An 11,619-nucleotide genomic window follows, 5' to 3' on the forward strand; every position below is an offset into this window, starting at 1 on the left:
TCACGCGGTTCCCCCGAACTTCCAGCTCCCTTCTTCGGATGCATACGACGGCTCCACTGACCCAGCGGACCATGTTGCTGTTTTCCATGCCCAATTGGCACTGTACGGAACGTCTGATGCTTTAATGTGCAGGGCGTTTCCCACGACCCTGAGGGGTCTGCTAGTCATAAGTGCCCAGCAAGCCAATCACGTGAGTGATGGCACGTGTGACTTGATACAGAATCTTTTTACTTATTATATTTTGGCGTATATCACTTTATAACTATTGCATAAATGCATATATATTGTGATGTCCTTGGATTTGTGCAATGGGAATCGGATCGTGATGAGATCACGATAATGAGATCGATTCACCTTTAAACACATATCCTAAATAATCCCGGTCATAGGTTACTCGAGAGAGACATCGTGATAACCGGATAGACTGGTGTGCTGTATACCCGTCCATATGATGGATGCAGCTGGTCTCATAGCTGCTCGTGTAGGGACACTAGGGATACAGTACAGGTGCTCATTGGAGAATGAGTTCACTGATTGATCCGCTTACGGAATGCTGGATGGTTGATGATGCCTTATTGTCAGACAACAATTCCGTAGTCCTAGTGGTGTATCTGGTTCTTAGACTTGAGACACCAAGGATGTCCTGTATGAGTGCTCCACTCTTTGATACCAGACTTATAGGTTTGGCTGTTCCCAGATCTAGTACAGCTGGTCATTGGGAGTGGTAGTCGACCTTACGAGGGCTATTGAGTGTCGATAGAGGATCATCCACTCTCGGTATCATGAGAGGAATATCCCATGCATTCTTGCTCAGACAAATCCCTGGCCAGGGTTATTCGGGTTGAGAGAGAAAGAGTTCTCCGGGAGAATCCGATTAGAGCGAGACTCGAGTAGAAACCGTATGGGTCTGACAGCACCATGCTCGATATACGGTCTCTGGGATATTAGATGGATGAGGGACTATAGGTACATGGTAACTGAGGACAGACAGGTCCAATGGATTGGATTCCCCTGTATCGTCTGGGGACTACGGCGTAGTGGCCTAGTACTTCCGTAGTCGATGAGTCGAGTGAATTATTACAGAGATAATAATTCACTTAGTTAGAAGGAGTTCTGACAGGTTTGACTCACGGCCAGCTCGATATTGGGCCTAGAGGGTCACACACATATGGTAGGCATTGCGATGAGTAGAGGTTCGGATATGAGATATCCGACGGAGCCCTTGTCTTATTGGATGCAGATCCAATACCCACTAGGGAAAGGACCCATTAGGGTTTTGACACGGGATCTCTATAAATAGGAGGGATTCACAGCCTCATAGGCTAGAGTCTTTGCTTGCCCTTCCTATTCTCCTCTCCCTCTCCACCTCAGAGTAGGCCTGGAGTTTTGAGGAGCGTCGTCGCAACCCTGCTGTGTGGATCACCGCTAGAGAGGAGGACGCTTGACCTCCTTCACCCTCTCCTAAGGATCTGCAAGGAAACAGGGATATACGATCTCCCTAGGTAACACAATCTCTATACGCAGTTTTGTGTTTTTGCGGATTTTGCGCACCAATCTTCGCACGACGATGAACATCTTTTTGGGAATCGGGGATTTTTGTTTTCTTGTTCTTCCGCTGCGCATATGATGTCGCCCCCCCCCTATGATTTCCCAACAGTGGTATCAGAGCCAGGTTGTTCGTGCGAATGATTGGTTTTTGAACTGCGTGTGTTGTGTTTAGGAAGAATATTGACGTCAAAATCGTTGACGCAAAAGCAAGGAAGGGCAGCAACAGTTGCTGCCCTCGATCTGCATGCCTGCAGCCAGCCGCAGCCGCAGCCAGGCAGCACAGCGCCGGCGCATGCGCAAGCGCTGTGCCTACAGCAGCCGGCCGGCGGTCTGCTTGCAGCAGGCTTGCGGCCGGCGGGGCTGGGAGCCCGCTCGGTAGAAGCGCCTGCAGCCACTGAGCCCGCGGGCAGAGGCGCCGCGGGGCAGCAGCGCGGGCTGAGGCACCGCAGGGCAGCGGCGCCTGTGGCCGCTGCTCCCACGGGCAAAAACCCCGCAGGGGCGGCCGCCAGCGAGACAGCACCACCTGTGGGCGCTGACTCGCGGGCAGAACCGCCCGCGAAGGCGGCGGCGCCCGCGGGGGCGCCCACCTGCAGCGGCAGCGACCCCAGCGGGCGTGCCACCTACAGGCGAGGGCAGTGCCCTCGCCCTCGCCGCACAGGCCGCCGCCAGCAGGGTGGCGGCGGCGGCGGCGCAGCAGCGAAAAGGGGAAAGGGTATTAGGGTTTTCTGCGCAAAAGACAGTTTTGCCCCTCGGAATTTGAGAAATTCCAGTTTCTGTCTTTTGTCCAAATTACGAAAATACCCTTAGGAATTGAGAAATTCCCTATATATCCCTGATTTCAGAAAATATTAATTAATTAAAAGGTTTAGTTGATTATTATTTTTATTATTATCTAGTAGTCCTACATGATGATGATTATTTATACATGTGATGTATGATGAGTGGACGGATGATCATGGACCGTGTGATGTGTGTACTTGTGATTATTATTATTGAGGTCTGCGAACCTCCATTATATTTCTCGTTTATTGTCGGCCCTACGTGCCTATGATTAAGTTGTAATCACATGAGGAGGCGCAGCGGGAGCGTGGAAGCCATAGCGGGACCCACGAGACGGACGATCGTGATGCATGAAGATGCATCAAGATGTCGACGGAACCAACGAGGACGAGATGGACGATCACAAGGCATGGAGATGCACCGTTGCACACATAGATCTTGATGTGAGTGATTAGGCCTACTGGCTCGGGCCTAATCATATTAGGTTGTGGTCCATGATCATCTGGTGTGATTGCTTATACACATACTAGATATGTATATATATTTGCATGCGATGTAGATATATATTAAATATGTATATGTGTGACATGTCATATTAGGAGACCAAATCATAGAAACATCTCTCGATAATATTAAGTCGGTAAACGTGAGGCAATTAGATTGACCCACGTGGCCTTCCATCGTTATGAGTAGGAACCGAATCCCGGTGTAGGTTGAGTTGGTCGAGTCCCTCGAGACTCACCTATATCGCGATTCGCTATCTTGCTTACGACATAGAGATGTCACCGGTGACCTGAGGGCATGATATGCTTGGTCGAGTCCCTCGAGGGTATATCATCAAATCAGACTCATCTTGTAACGAAGGTGTTGACTTAACCGAGCATCATGGTTGGTCGAGTCCCTCGAGGCCATGGTGATTCGGAGGCCGAACAGGACGGGAATCACAAGGAGTTGTGATCGGCAAGAGTTGTCTACCTTTTAGGCTTAGTGTGATTGGTCGAGTCCCTCGAGGTTACACTAAGACGCTGATTGGATCCTGATCCCCACTAGAAGTCTGCCGGAGACTTCCGTTTCACGTGCTGAGGGTGTCGCGTGACTCGTTAGTAAAATAGTGGGAGCATATTAAGATAGAAGTCCATATCTTGATAGTTTATTTCTTGCAAAATCTGCATGTTATTCATTTTTGCTACATCTTTATTTTCAGAAAATGTCGCTTTCAAATCCCTTGCGTGGCATACTTGATGTCAACCGCCTCACTGGTCCAAATTATACGGATTGGCTCCGTAACTTGAGAATTGTTCTCACAGCGGAGAAAATCGTGTACGTCCTTGATACAGTGATGCCTACGCCCGAAGAAGGGGCAAGCGAGGATGAGATCGCTCGCTACGTGAAGTACATTGATGACTCCACTCTTGCTCAGTGCTATATGTTGGGCTCTATGACTCCAGAGTTACAGAGACAACATGAAAAGATGGATGCCAGATCCATTCTCCTACATGTCCGTAAATTGTTTGAGGAACAGGGAAGGACTCAACGATATGAGATATCCAAGAGCCTTTTCCGCGCTAGGATGACTGAGGGGACACCGGTTCAGAACCATGTCCTAAAGATGATTGAGTGGATAGAGAAACTCACAGGTCTAGGAATGGTCCTAGAGGATAACTTGTGTGTGGACATTGTGCTTCAGTCCCTACCAGATTCCTTTTCACAGTTCATAATGAACTTTAATATGAACAAGCTTGAGGTGACTCTCCCAGAGCTCCTCAATATGTTGAGGGAGGCAGAGAGTACTATTAAGAAAGAGAAGCCAGTTCTCTACACTGGTGAGACCAGAAAGAAAAGGAAAGCAGAAAGGTCCCTTAAGAAGGGAAAGGGCAAGGGCAAACAAGGTAAAGCAAAGGTTGCTAAGAAAGACCCAACAAAGGACAAAGGCCAGTGCTTCCACTGTGGTAAAGATGGGCACTGGAAGAGAAACTGCAAAGAGTACCTTGCAGAAAGGGCGAAACAAAAGCTTGATGAAGCTTCAGGTACATTCATGATCAGTCTCCATTTGTCAGACTCTTATGATAACACATGGGTATTAGATACCGGTAGTGCTTATCATATATGTAATTCGTTGCAGGTTCTGGCAAGGCCTAGGAGACTAGAGAGAGGCGAGATGGACCTCAAGATGGGTAATGGAGCAAAAGTTGCTGTATTAGCTATTGGCGAGGTCGCCCTACATCTGCCTAGTGGAGCTTTTATTGCATTAGATGCATGTTATTTTGTTCCTTCTATTATCAAAAACATTATCTCCATTTCATGTTTAACAGTTAGTGGATATAAATTTGTTTTTGAGAACAATGGTTGTTCGATATTATTAGATGATAAGATCATCACGAAAGGAACATTGCATAATGGTTTATTTATGTTAGACACCACTCCACATATCATGAATATAAATGTGTCCAAAAGGAAACGAGATGAGTTGAACAGTGCATACCTGTGGCATTGTAGGCTAGGTCACATCCATGAAAGAAGGATTCAAAAGTTGCTAAATGATGGATATCTAGATCCATTCGACTATGTGTCATATGCAACTTGTGAGCCTTGCATTCGTGGAAAACTGACCAACTCTCCATTTAGTGGAACTGGAGAGAGAGCCACTGAGTTGTTGGAACTCATACATAGTGATGTATGTGGACCCATGTCAACTCATGCCATTGGAGGTTACTCCTACTTCATTACATTTACTGATGATTTCTCAAGGTATGGATATGTGTACTTAATGAAGTACAAGTCCGAGGCCTTTGAGAAATTCAGAGAGTATAAGAATGAGGTGGAGAACCAGACTGGAAAGAGTATCAAAACTCTTCGATCAGATCGAGGAGGTGAGTACTTAAGTACAGAGTTTACTCACTTCCTCAAGGACCATGGGATATTATCCCAATGGACACCTCCTTATACACCTCAGCTCAATGGTGTCTCTGAAAGGAGAAATCGTACATTATTAGATATGGTACGGTCCATGATGAGTTTCGCTGACCTACCCATCTCATTCTGGGGATATGCCCTAGAAACCGCAGCTTACCTTCTGAACAGAGTTCCAACTAAGTCGGTGGTGTCTACACCATATGAGATATGGAAAGGGAAGAAGCCTGATCTTAAAGTAGTTAAGATTTGGGGCTGCTCTGCCCATGTTAAAAGACACAACCCCGATAAGTTAGAATCAAGGACAGGGCGATGTAAATTTGTGGGATACCCCAAGGAAACTTGTGGGTATTACTTCTATCATCTCGAGGACCAAAAGGTCTTTGTAGCTAAGAGAGCAGTGTTCCTTGAGAAGGAACACATTCTTGACGGAGACAGTGGGAGAATGATAGAATTGAGCGAGGTTGGAGAACCAAGCTCAAGCACCACTCTACAGCCCGAGTCTGTTCAGGTATCTAATACACAAGTTTCAACTTTACGCAGGTCTGATAGAGTATCCCATCCTCCTGAGAGATATGTGGGACATATTAGAGCAGAGGATGTAGAGGATATTGATCCTCAGACCTACGAGGAGGCTATTATGAGTATAGACTCCGGGAAGTGGAAAGAAGCCATGAATTCTGAGATGGATTCTATGTACTCCAATAAGGTTTGGAACCTAGTTGATGCACCCGAAGGTATTGTACCCATCGGTTGCAAGTGGATCTTTAAGAAAAAGATCGGAGTAGATGGAAAGGTAGAGACCTATAAAGCAAGGCTAGTGGCTAAGGGGTATCGTCAAAGGCAAGGTGTTGACTACGACGAAACTTTCTCACCCGTAGCAATGCTAAAATCCATCAGAATTCTATTGGCTATTGCAGCACACTATGATTATGAGATCTGGCAGATGGATGTGAAAACCGCATTCCTCAACGGGAACCTGGAGGAGGAGGTGTATATGATGCAACCTGAGGGATTCGTGTCCAAGAACTGCCCAGATAAGGTGTGTAGGTTGCTTAGATCCATTTATGGACTAAAGCAAGCTTCCCGAAGTTGGAACATAAGATTTGATGAGGCAATCAGATCTTATGACTTCGTTAAGAACGAAGATGAGCCTTGTGTATACAGAAAGGTAAGTGGGAGCGCTATTAGCTTTTTGGTGTTATATGTGGATGACATCCTCATCATTGGGAATGACATAGGAATGCTATCCACAATAAAGGCTTGGTTATCTAGACACTTCTCCATGAAGGACTTAGGAGAAGCATCTTATATCTTGGGGATTAGAATCTATAGAGATAGATCCAAAAGGATGCTTGGCTTGTCCCAGTCCAGGTACATAGAAACTATTGTCAAAAGGTTTGGCATGGAAAATTCCAAAAGAGGTCTCATATCGATGAGACATGGGATATCGCTTTCTACGAGTATGTCCCCAAAGACTCCAGAAGAAAGGGCGAACATGGATATGATACCTTATGCCTCAGCAATAGGGTCTATCATGTATGCCATGCTATGTACTAGGCCTGATATAGCGCATGCTCTGAGTGTCACGAGCAGGTATCAGGCGGATCCAGGCTTGGAGCACTGGAAAGCAGTAAAGTGTATCCTTAAGTACTTGAGAAGGACTAAGGATCTTTTACTAGTATATGGAGGTAATAGCCTTAAGGTTGAAGGCTACACTGACTCAAGTTTTCAGTCTGATGTCGATGATAGCAAGTCGAATTCAGGGTATGTGTACACCTTGAATGGAGGAGCAGTGTGCTGGAAGAGTTCCAAGCAAGATACCACTGCTGACTCGACCACAGAGGCGGAGTACATTGCTACATCAGATGCAGCAAAGGAGGGAGTCTGGTTGAAGAAGTTCATCACAGATTTGGGAGTCGTGCCGGATAGTGAGGAGCCGATCTCCCTATATTGCGACAACAACGGGGTAATTGCTTAAGCGAAGGAACCTAGGTCTCATCAGAAATCTAAGCATGTTCTGAGGAGGTTCCACCTTATCAGAGAGATCGTGACCCGAGGAGATGTAGCAGTGGAAAGAGTTCCATCCGAAGATAACATTGCAGATCCACTAACAAAGCCATTGTCTCAGATTGTCTTTGAGCGTCACAGGGGTCTGATGGGGATCAGACACATAGGTGATTGGCTTTAGGTCAAGTGGGAGATTGCTAGTCATAAGTGCCCAGCAAGCCAATCACGTGAGTGATGGCACGTGTGACTTGATACAGAATCTTTTTGCTTATTATATTTTGGCGTATATCACTTTATAAATATTGCATAAATGCATATATATTGTGATGTCCTTGGATTTGTGCAATGGGAATCGGATCGTGATGAGATCACGATAATGAGATCGATTCACCTTTAAACACATATCCTAAATAATCCCGGTCATAGGTTACTCGAGAGGGACATCGTGATAACCGGATAGACTGGTGTGCTGTATACCCGTCCATATGATGGATGCAGCTGGTCTCATAGCTGCTCGTGTAGGGACACTAGGGATACAGTACAGGTGCTCATTGGAGAATGAGTTCACTGATTGATCCGCTTACGGAATGCTGGATGGTTGATGATGCCTTATTGTCAGACAACAATTCCGTAGTCCTAGTGGTGTATCTGGTTCTTAGACTTGAGACACCAAGGATGTCCTGTATGAGTGCTCCACTCTTTGATACCAGACTTATAGGTTTGGCTGTTCCCAGATCTAGTACAGCTGGTCATTGGGAGTGGTAGTCGACCTTACGAGGGCTATTGAGTGTCGATAGAGGATCATCCACTCTCGGTATCATGAGAGGAATATCCCATGTGTTCTTGCTCAGACAAATCCCTGGCCAGGGTCATTCGGGTTGAGAGAGAAAGAGTTCTCCGGGAGAATCCGATTAGAGCGAGACTCGAGTAGAAACCGTATGGGTCTGACAGCACCATGCTCGATATACGGTCTCTGGGATATTAGATGGATGAGGGACTATAGGTACATGGTAACTGAGGACAGACAGGTCCAATGGATTGGATTCCCCTGTATCGTTTGGGGACTACGGCGTAGTGGCCTAGTACTTCCGTAGTCGATGAGTCGAGTGAATTATTACAGAGATAATAATTCACTTAGTTAGAAGGAGTTCTGACAGGTATGACTCACGGCCAGCTCGATATTGGGCCTAGAGGGTCACACACATATGGTAGGCATTGCGATGAGTAGAGGTTCGGATATGAGATATCCGACGGAGCCCTTGTCTTATTGGATGCAGATCCAATACCCACTAGGGAAAGGACCCATTAGGGTTTTGACACGGGATCTCTATAAATAGGAGGGATTCACAGCCTCATAGGCTAGAGTCTTTGCTTGCCCTTCCTATTCTCCTCTCCCTCTCCACCTCAGAGTAGGCCTGGAGTTTTGAGGAGCGTCGTCGCAACCCTGCTGTGTGGATCACCGCTAGAGAGGAGGACGCTTGACCTCCTTCACCCTCTCCTAAGGATCTGCAAGGAAACAGGGATATACGATCTCCCTAGGTAACACAATCTCTATACGCAGTTTTGTGTTTTTGCGGATTTTGCGCACCAATCTTCGCACGACGATGAACATCTTTTTGGGAATCGGGGATTTTTGTTTTCTTGTTCTTCCGCTGCGCATATGATGTCGCCCCCCCCCTATGATTTCCCAACAGGGTCCGGCCCGCACATGGTACAGTGGCCTGAAGACTGGAACGATCACTTCCTTCGGCCAACTCGCCAAGGACTTCGAGCTCCACTTCGTAGCCCATGCCCGGCCAAAGCCCTCCGCGGCACTGCTCCTCGGACTCAAACAAAGAGAGGACGAGCCCCTCTCACATTTCGTGGACCGCTTTGCCATGCAAATCCGGAGCTTACCGGACACTCACCCCTCTCTGTTAATGCAGGCGTTCATGGTCGGCTTGCGACCTTCCAGATTTTGCTAGTCCCTCGTAGAGCGACCCCCCACCACAGTACCAGATATGCTCCATCGAGCTAACCGGTACATCGCGGCGGAAGCTTGGGTGACCGCAAGGAAGAGGAGTGACTCTGGGCGACGGGTCCCGTAGCAGCGGTCAAGCATCCGCGGTTGCTATCCGGTGTAATCCTCGTGCAAGGAATCTAGCCCCTGCCTCAGTCTCTTCCAAGCGAAGGCTCCATGTTTAGCTGATCGCCTCTTGGCTCACGGTTAGCTTCGGCCTAACCCCCCTCTTTTTTGCATTCACACGGCTCGGTCTTAGACGGCCCGAGTCCACCTCAGCGCGGCCTGCGTGACTGAGTGGTGCCCCTCGGTCGCAGCCTGCCTGCACCGAGCACCTCGGCCACACACTGCCGAGATCCACCTCGACGCGGCCTGTCCGCCTGTGTCGTGCTACTCGGCCGCATGGTGCCCGAGACCACGTCCGCGTGTCCTGCCCGCCTACGTCGTGCTACTCGGCCGCATGGCCCTCGCGACTACGCCTGCGCGGTCTGCTTGCCTGCGTCGTGCTCCTCGGCAGCATGATGCCCGAGACCACACCTGCACGGCCTGCCCGCCTGCGTCGTGCTCCTCGCTCCCATCATCCCCGAGACACACCTGCGCGGCCAGCCCGCCTGCGTCGTGCTCCTTGGCTCCATGTTCCCGAGACACACCAGTGCCGCCAGCCCGCCTGCGTCGTGCCCCTCGGCTCCATACTCCCCGAGACACGCCTGCGCAGCCAGCCTGCCTACGCCGAGCTCCTCGGCCATATTCACTACCGAGTCCATCTTAGGGTGGCTTGCCCACCTGGGTCACGTCCCTCGGCCGTAGCCTGCCTGCGCCGAGCTTCTCGGCCATACGCTGCCGAGTTCACCTCAGCGCGGTCTGCCCGCCTGATAGGCGTCCGCGCGGCTATAGTCCGCTTGCGTCGTGCTCTTCGGTCCATGCCTCCCGAGACACACCTGCGCGGCCAGCCCGCCTGCGTCATGCTCCTCGGCCCTTCGGCTTTGTGCCCTCTCGAGACACACCTGTGCGGCCAACCCGCCTACGTCGTGCTTCTCGGCCCTTCGGCTCTATGCCCTCCCGAGACACACCTGCGCGGCCAGCCCGCCTGCGTCGTGCTCCTCGGCTCCATGTTCCCTGAGATCGAGTCCGCGCGGCCCGCCCGCCTGAAGACAGAAGCCATGCATTGGTCTCCCCTCGTACAACAGCCGATGCATAGCTCCTTTCAGGGGGGAATATGATAAGGGTAAAATTGACGATGTGACACACCATGACGTCAGCCGACACCTCATGCCTCGATCGACGCAACTGCACTCGGTTAACCGAGCCGGAACACTGGTCGAGGCGCATTAACACCTAACTCAGGCTTGGTTCTTCACGCCACGCCAACCCCATGTCAGACGCTATCAGCCTGCCTCCTGCAGGCAGCCACATCAGGTAACATCAAACTCATCTATAAATACCCCAGAGTTCTAAACGAACGGGGAGGAGGACGAACTCACACACAACACTTGTATGGAGGCATCTCTTCCTCCAAAACCCTCTCCACATCGCTAACTTGATCGTCGGAGGGGTCGGGCCGAGCTCCCGGCCCGACCTGTGTGTAGGTGCGAGACGGTGTCGCCTCTTCCCGGCGCTACGGCGGAGCTTCCTCCCGACCCGACCTCCCGACCCGAACCACCGTGCTCGGCCGCCGGGAGACCCCGAGGGACGCCACCCGAAATCCCCGACATTCGAACCCCCGAACCAAGCCGCGTCGGTCTCGAGGCCATGGCTTAAAAAGTTGTTTCCCACAACAACAATAATATTCAAATATAAATATTTCCAAATATAACCATAAATAAATAAATACAAATATATCCAAGTAAATCCATAAGTTAATAATTTTTTCATTAATTCTGCTTTTTAATTTTCATGCTCACGTACGGATCATATATAAATAAGAAAACATATAAAATATCTAGTAATAAAATCTTAAAATATATGAGTGTCAATGGTAAACACTTGTTACTTCCTTTATTACAGGGCGATTTTGTATTTGGAGGGCAACCTGGAGACTAAAGTTTTCAGTGACCCAATTACTGGACTTGTTAGGCGCATAAGGGAAGTTGCTATCCGTGCAGATGATATTTCTCTTTCCTTAATTTTTTGCTTTTCAAAGTTTGAAAGCTTACCAGTCATCTTTAGCCTTCAAGTATACTAATTCAGAAAAATGTAGTAGAGAACTTATTGAGTTACAATTAGTTATCTTGCATTTTGTAGTATAGGACTTTGGCTTCTAGTGAGAACCCAAATATTTGTCAATAGATCAATTTGAAAGCAACCGGCCACGGTGAAAGCTTGGGTGGATTTTAATGCCCCAGATCGAAACTACATGTTGAACAGTTAATAGT

Source organism: Musa acuminata, chromosome BXJ1-9 (genome assembly GCF_036884655.1).
Source record: "Musa acuminata AAA Group cultivar baxijiao chromosome BXJ1-9, Cavendish_Baxijiao_AAA, whole genome shotgun sequence".
Taxonomy (NCBI): Eukaryota; Viridiplantae; Streptophyta; class Magnoliopsida; order Zingiberales; family Musaceae; genus Musa; species Musa acuminata.